The sequence below is a fragment of the Glycine soja genome, chromosome 15 (genome assembly GCF_004193775.1).
Source record: "Glycine soja cultivar W05 chromosome 15, ASM419377v2, whole genome shotgun sequence".
Lineage (NCBI taxonomy): Eukaryota > Viridiplantae > Streptophyta > Magnoliopsida > Fabales > Fabaceae > Glycine > Glycine soja.
The window spans coordinates 41,457,782-41,467,880 of record NC_041016.1 but is presented as its reverse complement, the minus strand read 5'-3'; positions in this window follow the sequence as shown (position 1 = coordinate 41,467,880).

The following is a 10,099-nucleotide window of genomic DNA, read 5'->3' as shown; positions in this document are numbered from 1 at the left end:
AAATTACTTTTGTATTGCTAGCACTTCTATTAGTGACCTCCACACTCTATTGTTGGCATAACATATTTTGCAAGATCTTTCTTGGGATCCAAACTATGTTGTTCGGTCTCCATAATCCTTTTAACGATCACTTCTACTTAACTAACAATATTGCTTCTTAACAAAAATAATTCTACCACTTTCCTTTCACATAACTCTCCTTAGTCAAACCCTTCTTTTATTTAACGTTTAGGGGTTGGGTTGCAACCCTCGAGTTCCATTATTTAACCTACACCATATAGAATCAATAATAGACATAGCAATATACATAATAGTCTTGCATAGAGGCCTTAGCCTTCACAACACAACAATATATCATACAACATCAATATTAGAATCATTGAGTTCATCTCATCATAACACTAGGATCATAAGATAATATCATGACATCTATAGGATTCATACACCATTCCTTAGAATCATACAAATAAAGCATTTGTTTCTATTCCAACAAGTGCACATACAATATATCATATTACCACACAATTAAACCATAAGATTAATCACAATATTAATTATAGAACATGCATCACATCATGTTTTCATAATTACAAGACCATAAGGTTCATTCATTAATTCATAGTTCTACTACAAATCATAAATTATAGAGTCAAATAATTAAAGTATCAAATAGTCATTCACCACTTACCTATTATTTATCATTCTCCTTAATAAAGTCCTATATTGACTTCTATTCATAATTTCAATGTCTCCTAACATTAATTAACAAGCATCATGAATTCAACTTATAGAATAACATCACAATGCACAAGTAGAACTATACTTAATTATAATTAAACCAATAACACCATATGCCATGTTTTGTCACAATTTTATTAAAATTAATAACTTTTTCATTTCTCAATCCTCTTATGAAATTTGTCAACATATAAATATCTTTAAGTCTATTTTTGAAATTGGGTTGATACATCATCAAAGGATAACCACACAAAGAGAACTAACAATTTTATCAAAATAGGAGAGATCCTAACTTTTAAAGCTTATCATGTTTATTTTTCTCACATGTTCACCACCTCCACAGATCATTTCCAGATTGCTCCCAGTTCATCAATTAAGCAATATAAGTCATAATAGAGTATTAACCACAATGGTCATTTTGCATAAATTATAGTAAAATCATTTCTCATCCAAATATTTATGTTTTACACATGAAAACATAAGCCCCAAATGTCTAATTTTGGAATATAATTTTAGTTTCACCATACGAGAACCCTAAAATTTTTAGTATCAATTTTCGTGCAGTATGTTAGTGCAACAAAATGTCAAACAACTTGTATGCTTCATTGATGATACTTAACCACTCAATCAATCAATTTTATAAAACTCTATATATTTTGTACAACACCACCCGTTCTTCATCCTCCTTGTGCACACTCTTCTATAAAATCTTACCTTCTACTATTGTACTAGAACCAAGTGCATACTTAAGGATCGAGCCGAGAAAAATAGAGACATAGGGATTAGGGGAGTCAGGGATAGGGTTATGTTTAGTGCTGGGAACCTAAATGTGAAAATGTAACATGTTGAGTGAGATAAATTTTTAAAGGCATCACGTGTTGGGAGAAAAACAACTGGGACTTGACAAAACACCTCTCTAATAAACTGTATAGGCAAAAGAAATGTCAGCAAAGAAGACAAGTTTTTGTAAATAAAAAAACAAAAATATGATAGCCTATTTTGTAAGACTGGTTGTCAAAGCTTATTTTATGCATGGATGAATAGACCAAAACAACCCACAACTTACTTTGATGGGGTCTAGAGGATTGTGCTCTCCTTTTCACAGGTTCCCACTTTTGACTTGGTCCAAGCGTAGTGCAAATATGATACCTGATAGAATTGCTCAATAAGCTTTTGTTTTTCGTGAACAATATTGGTTAGATGATGCCTCATCTCAAGTGGCTACCCATATCAACAACGATGTAATGCTTTTATCATTTGTTAATGAATGAATCATCTAACCTTAACGTAAAAAAAATAAAAATACAATGAACTAGTATTCAAGTAAGAGTATTGTAAATATTGAAAATGGATTTGCATAAACTTACTAATTTATGTCTTCTTAATATTCATGCAACTAAGTTGACTAAGACTCCAATACATATTGAAAAAGTAAAAAAGTTCAAGTGTTGAGTTCATTTCATGAGAGAGAAAGTAGTAAGTCCATTATGTAGAGCAAAAATACACAAGCGTGTATGCACACACACCTAAATAATCTAACATGCACAAATTTATAAAAATGAGTTATAAAATGTATAACTAATGCAAGGTATTTCCACTCAATTTTTAAATAGTTGCAAGTCTTTTATACGCTAAATCATTATGTTTGGAATGGAAAAGTTTAATGACAAGTGAGATGTGAAACTTATCATAATATGATAACAATATTATGCATGCTTTAAGAGTTAACTATCAACACTTTTCATCTAATCACATGAGATGCTTTGAACATTATTATGTTATCCTTCAATACTGTATGTTTGAAAAATAGTCTTTTATTTATAACTAGTTGGTAACCCGTGCGTATGCACAGGTTAGTTGTTTTTTTTTTGTTTTTTATTACATGGTAGGAATAAAATGAAATATAGGGTAGAACAACAAAGAAACTTACTATTTATAATAATATTGTGCTTGAAACTACAAAATATTGGCGGTAAATTAAACAAAATATAATCAAATTTAATATGTGTCAATGTCTTTCCAATCTTTGTGCCTTCTGATGATCATCTCCCAAACTTTATCAGTTGTTTAATTGTTGGTTCTATGCTTTTACATGTTTGCTGCTTAGGTTGTCAAGGAGACAGACATGAGCGATTATCTCAAAGGTATAATAACAATATATATTGAGATTCCTAGAATTTTGTTAATGTTTTGCCTGTGCGAGTATCTACAGGGCCTAAATTATCAATTAAAATTTGAAAAGGAAATATTTTCATTGTATCATTGATTCTGTCATGTGAGACTCTTTGTATCTATTCTCTGATAGAAAAATAAGGAACTCTCTTTGCCTGCATGTTAAATCTATGCATCTATTGTTCTTTCGTTGCCTGTTTTTTTTAATACAAATTTTTAGCCACAATCTCTTCCAAGACTTTCTAAAACATAGAAGAAAGCATTTATGCATGTTCAATAAAAATGAATAGAGCCCCCTAAGCAGGAAGAAAGAGAAGAGTACGGTAATTGTGTTAATAGTGACCTCTCCATCAAGCAAAGTTTTTTCTTCCAGCATCATTTCTTGTGTATGCATGTTAACACTGGCTGCTCAAGGCAACCAATTCAACATATTAAAGCCTACAATAACAGTACATCAATATCAGCCAATATGTGTGCATGATTTAGGAAAAAAATTGGGAAAATAGAGCAAGGCAAAAAAATTTATTTTCAATATCATCAAAATAGAACAGTCTATCATGAATAGCTTTCTACAGGTGTATGATCTCGTCCCGAGAAGAGTAACAAAAAGAAATCATCATTGGATTCATAGCATAATCCCCATTTCAATTGATTTGGAACATTTTCCCAAGACCACTAGATGTATGGATCAGCATACATCAGTTGATTGAGGCCAAAATAACTTAAATAAGCCCTTGGAAATGTGTATTTCATTACATTTAATTGCTAAAAACAAATAAAATAACACTTTCAGTGAACTGTGAGAATACCTTTCCTTGTACACCATTTGCCTTCTATGCATGAAGAAGATCCATGAGGTGACTTCTCTTGGTAGACTCTTGAATATACTCAACTATTTGGACAATTAAATCAGTACTTGAGCCCACTCTTCCAACAGCTAGAAAAATATTATTTGAAAGGAAATCAGAGGCAAGTCTCAGAATATTAATAGTAAAACAATGAAATAAAAAGATGAAATGAGTAAGCTATATATCCAACAAATAATATTCATATCATGTGCATTATTTAGACCTCTCAAGCCACTTGTCATCCCAATCATTTAATTCTAATAATATTAATCCTTCTAAGAATACAGGTGGAAGGAGTGATCAAGGGTCAAAATATCCTTGAATGCCAATACATTATGCACAAAAACATGGACCTAAGATTGTTTACAACTAACAACGTAAGGTGAGGCACATCCTGCCAACATAGAGAGAATATGAAACCTGTATCTCTTTTGGAAATGTAGCATTGAACAACATAGTCTGTCTAGCACCTGTTGGGGGCATGTCTATTTGTTCTACAATCTTCCTTATTTGTGGCTCAAAACCCATATCCAGCATTCTATCTGCCTCATCTAAGGCCAAATATCTGATCATCTACAATAAAGCTCTAGCTCTCTCTAGTAAATCTTCCAATCTTCCTGGATCTGGATTCTTCTGGAAACTGGTCTATTATGTGGCTGTCATAATGGCTGGAAATAAAATAAAATAATTATTATGAAAAACTATGCAAGAAGGCATACAAAAAGTATAAGTATCAGGCAAATAGAAGCAAAAGCAAATGCCATCACAAAGTAAAACCCTCACCTGACCAGGCTCCCAGGTTAAGTAGAAGTTGCCCCGACTTGAGACTACAACATACCTTCCATCTGGAGAGCGATTGATAGTATTGAAAGTTCCAGTGTAGTATCTTGCACCACTAATACTAGTAGAAATTGTTCTGAAGAAGCAACAAAGATGGATAAATGCCTTGACCTTGCCATATAAAAACTGAAAATATCTGGCAATTTACATAATATGAAAGATGCCCAAATGAATGAGTTTTTGAAGTATATAATCAAAGAAGTCAACCTTCTTCATGAATAACATCATTGACACTCGTACTATAGCAAAAGTCTTCGAGCAAAGCGATAACATTTCAATATTATAATCGGTTCACTTACGAATTTGAAAAAATAACACTACTCCATCCATCCATGCATGCTGCATTATTGGAAACTCACCTGTTAAGAGTAGTTGACACAGTTTATATTTATAAATATGATTATTAAATTATAATAATGATGTGAAAATAGATAAATAAAATTTAGTGCATAAGAATCAAATTATAATTCACTCTTAAAGAAAAAAACTTTACCAAAAAGACTGATTTATCTTAATTGTACTTGTTTAAATGTTTTCTTATATAAAAAGGTTTTCTTTTAAAAAAATAGTCTTTAAATTATAACAAATAAATATTTTAAGTAAATTGTCAAATTCCTTAAAAAGGATCCTCCTTAGTTGGCTAGTTGCAAAAAGACAAACCTAGTAAAAGTAAAGGTCAGAGTAGTGTTTTACCAAAAAAGGTAGGGGTAATTGTGAACTTTAAGAATAAAAAATTGCAAACAAAAGTGAAAGTGGCAGAGGCTGAGATTCTTGAGATAAAACTACCATTTCTTTTCTTTGTTTTGTGAATTAAATAATTTTTTCTATCATCTACCCTTGCTTTGGTAAGCAGTATTAAAGGACTAAAGGTACATCAAGCTACATCTTAATGTCTTTATATATGTAAATTAATTTCAATGGAATAAGATCTAAACAGACATAAAAATCAAAGTATATATAATGTATAAAATAATCACCACCTAATGCCTGAAAGCTAAGACACAGGAATCAATTAAATGAAAAGCTTCTTGGTTTGATAACTATTAGTTTTTCTAATTTTTACATAAATGTTTCAACAGAAACGGATGATTGCTTTTACAGAGATTGATCTCTAGATCAAAAATCCTTTCTCAATGAAATCCGGGCAAGAATATATATATATATATATATATATATATATATATATATATATATATATATATATATATATATATATATATATATATATATATATATATATAAATTCAAATTGAACTTTCAAAAAGAAACAATATGAATCAAGGTTAGAGATGAAAAATGAAGATTAAACTAAGCCCAACACAATCAAAACCAATAAGGGGATGATGATCAGGGGTGAAAAACATCAACTATTTGTCATCGGAGTACTGGAACACTCTCAAAAGTTGTATCCTATGCACAACAGAAAATATATAGAACAAACACAACCATTGTCAATACCTGCCTTCATATATCTTCTGATGCAATCATTTGCAAAAGCAATGAGTTTTGAAACACATGGCATACTATATGAAATCAAACCAACCCAATTCCCCTTTCTAGATGGGACAAAGCGTGTAGAGAAATCCAAAACAGATCATAATATAGAAGGAAGCAAAGATGCAAGAGAGACACATTATTTGTAATTCAGGTGCGGAGGGAAGAGTAAATGAAAGAAAATCCATATCATTCAAATTACCAGTGAGAGTTAGAGAGAGCATACTGTGGACTCCAATTTCATTAGAACTGCAGAGTCCGTGGATACCTTGGCATGGTCAAGTTGTACCTGTGTAACTGCCATTGCAACAAGCCTATATTTAATTTGGCATATACCAGGATTCATAGCAAGAGACAAAAAGCAACGCAGATTAAACCTTGTCCTGGTGATGTAATTGCTATTAATTCTCTGGCTGCTAAATCCACAACTTTTGCCACAAAATCAGAGGCCTATATTGATGCATAAGAAAAAGCACTCAATTTTGATACATAAAGCAGTAACTATTATTGTAAAAATTCCAAAGATCTTAAAAGGAGGAAAAAGAAAGAGAAATTTGTCATGGTTACACGTTCATCTACCGGCACATCCCTATATCCATAGAGCAAGAGCCGAGCAATTATTATATAGCTGTAATTCTTCCCTAATTTAGGCAAACCATTTGAGTCATCAACATTAGCATTAACAAATCAGAAGATGGAAAAGAGGGGAGAATGGAATATTCGAGAGTGGTGAGATCGAGGGGAGAAAAGAGGAAAGCACCCGTCTGAGATTAAGGCAGAGGAAAGTGGCACGCATTCAACAAATGAAGCAAACCCAAAATGCACCTGTCAACCAACGAAGCAAGGCCAAAATGATGTGGGGGAACCAAAGCCTGAAGCGGAAATGCCCAAAAAACCAACAAATCAGACACGTGTTAGAAGCTGGAGCATGGGCACAATAGTAACATCTTTGTGATTATACAACCCTTGTGGCCTCTTATATTTCTCATCTACCACTTGTCTCCTCCTCCCAAGTTTATTACTGTTCTCTTACGGCAAGTGCACCGGATCGCACAAGTAGTATAAAACGGTAAGAACTGAGTATCGAACTCTCGGGGAACTTGTGTTATTCGGTAAGCTATTTTAGCAAATAGGTGTATGGTGTGTAAAGATAAGTGTGAATATGAACAGGTGTGTAAACTATCTGTGCAAAAAGGAAAATCACGCGAGATAACTGATGTGTAAAAACAAGTAGAAAACACGTTGGCCTTCTTAATAGGTGCCTGATGCTAAAAAGATATTCTCTATCTAACAATGCTCATGTGTTCCTATGGTGTCTCCTGAGATACTAAACCCCGATTCCTCATGATAGTTTAGCCTAATCCTGATCAAGCATCGTCCGCAGATTCCTCTTGTTGGACTAAACTCAACCAGGACCGCATTAAGACACACATACACAACTAAATTATCGCACCCCGATTCCTCGTGATAGTACGACAACTTAGCCTTATACTATCAAGAACTTTAGAATCAGACCAGTTTCCATTGTTGAATGACCCTAACAAAGCATGCATCTATGTGATCAAGGTAAAGGCATACTGGAGTGAAAAGCAGATAGCACAGAGAACACACAAAACATCATTAGATAGATAGAAATATATATACATCAGGTACCTACAGGGAAGATCCAACAGAGGATTTAGCTTTCCATAACCAGGAAGCCTTCTTTACAACAAAGAGAAGAACAAGATGAAAGATTGCAAAATTACAAGTAGTGAAGATGTCTCCTTCACCTCTAGGATCTCACAATCACTCACAAACTCATCTTGAGCTCTCAAACCGGCTCCTGCTTCAAGCTCTAGTCTCTGCAGATCTTCACACAACAAAATCTCTCAAAACTCTTTAGAACTTGGACTTTTCTCTCTCTAGAATCTCTAGACATGCAAAGCTCTGAATCCTAGTCCAAACTCTCTCTAAAATCTGATTTCAGGGTTAAATAGGTGCCCTTGTTCGTGCTCGTGCGCTTAGCGCAATTATGGACCGTTTAGCGCACATAGTGAATTTTGGCTTAGCGCATGCCTTTCTCGCTTAGCAGATGGACTGAAGCGGTGCGCTTAGTGAGATGAAGTGGTACGCTTAGCGAACCTGTACAGCTCATCTTCTTCCAGAGTCTTCCTCGCACTTAGCCCATGAGTGTTGCGCTTAGCGGACGCTCGCTAAGCCAATTTGCTGGCTTAGCGAGAAGGTGAAAAATAACACTTTTCAAAGCTTGCCTAATTAACCTAAAATTGAGAGAAAATGATTATTAAACACACAAAATGGAAGTACTAAGTATTTATTACCTATACTTAACATAAAATACTTATAACACTACAAAATAACCATAAATTGGAAGAGTTTGATACAATTTACACAAGTTTTAAACACAAAAGTTAGTCGTATTCACCGACTAACAATTACCCATCCAACAAAACTCAATTCTTCTCGTCTGCAGACTATGTTCCTACTCTTCAACAAAATAAACTACCACAACAACAAAAATAACAATTAGGAGAAAGATTGGAATAAATATTTTTCTGGGTGCAGTTATGTTTTAGGAAAAGGCTGAAATAAATAGGAAAAAATGGAATAAATATTGCTTTGGGAAATCCAAAAAAATTGTTTTAAGTAAGCCATTGTGTGATTATACTTTTTCTGGGTGCAGTTATGTTATTCTCTACATTATTAAGAATTTGTTCTTATCTTACGTGTATTTGTTGATAAGGTGATGGATGAAGACACTGATTTCAAGCTTGGCAAGGTTCATTCCAGGACACATACGTGGTCTACTACCAAATCCAAGAAAGCTGAAAGGCCTCAAGGGTTCCTGCAATTGAATGAAAATATCAATTTTGTGATCCTTAGAAACATACATGATCATTTATTAGAGTTTCTTGTGAGGAAGTAACTTGCATCAAATCTAGAGGGATCAAACTTTTCAGGATCTGAGAAAACTTCTTGGTCATGGTGGATAGAAATAACATCTAGGTTGATGGACCAACCTTTTCTAACTTTATAACTTGCAAAGTTTAACAATTTGTTTTTAGTCTCTCATTCAAAGAACAATTTCAATAGGCAAACATTATATACCATAGTTGTCCATTTAATTTGTATTGCCATATACCACCAATTTCAAAATCCTGGGATGCCTTTCTTGAAAAGCAAGGTAGTATTGTGGCTCAACTAAGAGTTTCACTAATTACCTGAAATTTAAATGACCAATAATCTTGGTGAGCTGTGAAAACTTAAAAATTATTGACAAACTAAAACATTGATGCTCACTTTGGTTGTGTAAGACATGTTATTAACTTAAGACCATGTAAGATTTGTTCCACTCTTTCTATTTTCAATAATTCGTCTATGTTCCTCCTGCAAAACATCACCATTAATTCATGAAGTTACATTTTAAAATCTTCAAACATGGAACGGAGAAAGATTATAGTGTCTTCAATACTCACTCTTAATTTTTCCAAAACAATTGGATTTTCATCCAGAAATTTGATGAGCTAAGTAGGAGCAGCGTGTCCTTTAATTTGTCTTCTCTCTCGCTATCTTGCATATTCAGCATATCAAGATAAACTATCTATCGAGTCTAGCTAAAAATGGTGCGAAGTTTTTTTTTTTGAGGTTTAAGTTATAATTTTTATTTTGAAATCATCAAGAGTTATATTAAATTTGTCCAAATATTGGACACGTGTCAAACTAACATTCAATGTTGAGTCACTTTTCTTTTTCCTCCACTTTCCCTCTCTGCTGCTAAGTTTTGTTCTCCATGAGTGACTGAATGTCTAATACTAAATAACTTTTAAACATTTAGATGGAAGGATTTTCAATTTTAATCACAAACCCCACCAAATAAAATAAAAAGTCTAAAATCCACATTACTACTTTTAGGTGTTGCCATAGCTTGCACTTAAAAAACCATACAACATCAACAAAAAGTCATTTTTTAGAGCCAAACCCCTCATACTATGTTAAAACTCCAAAGA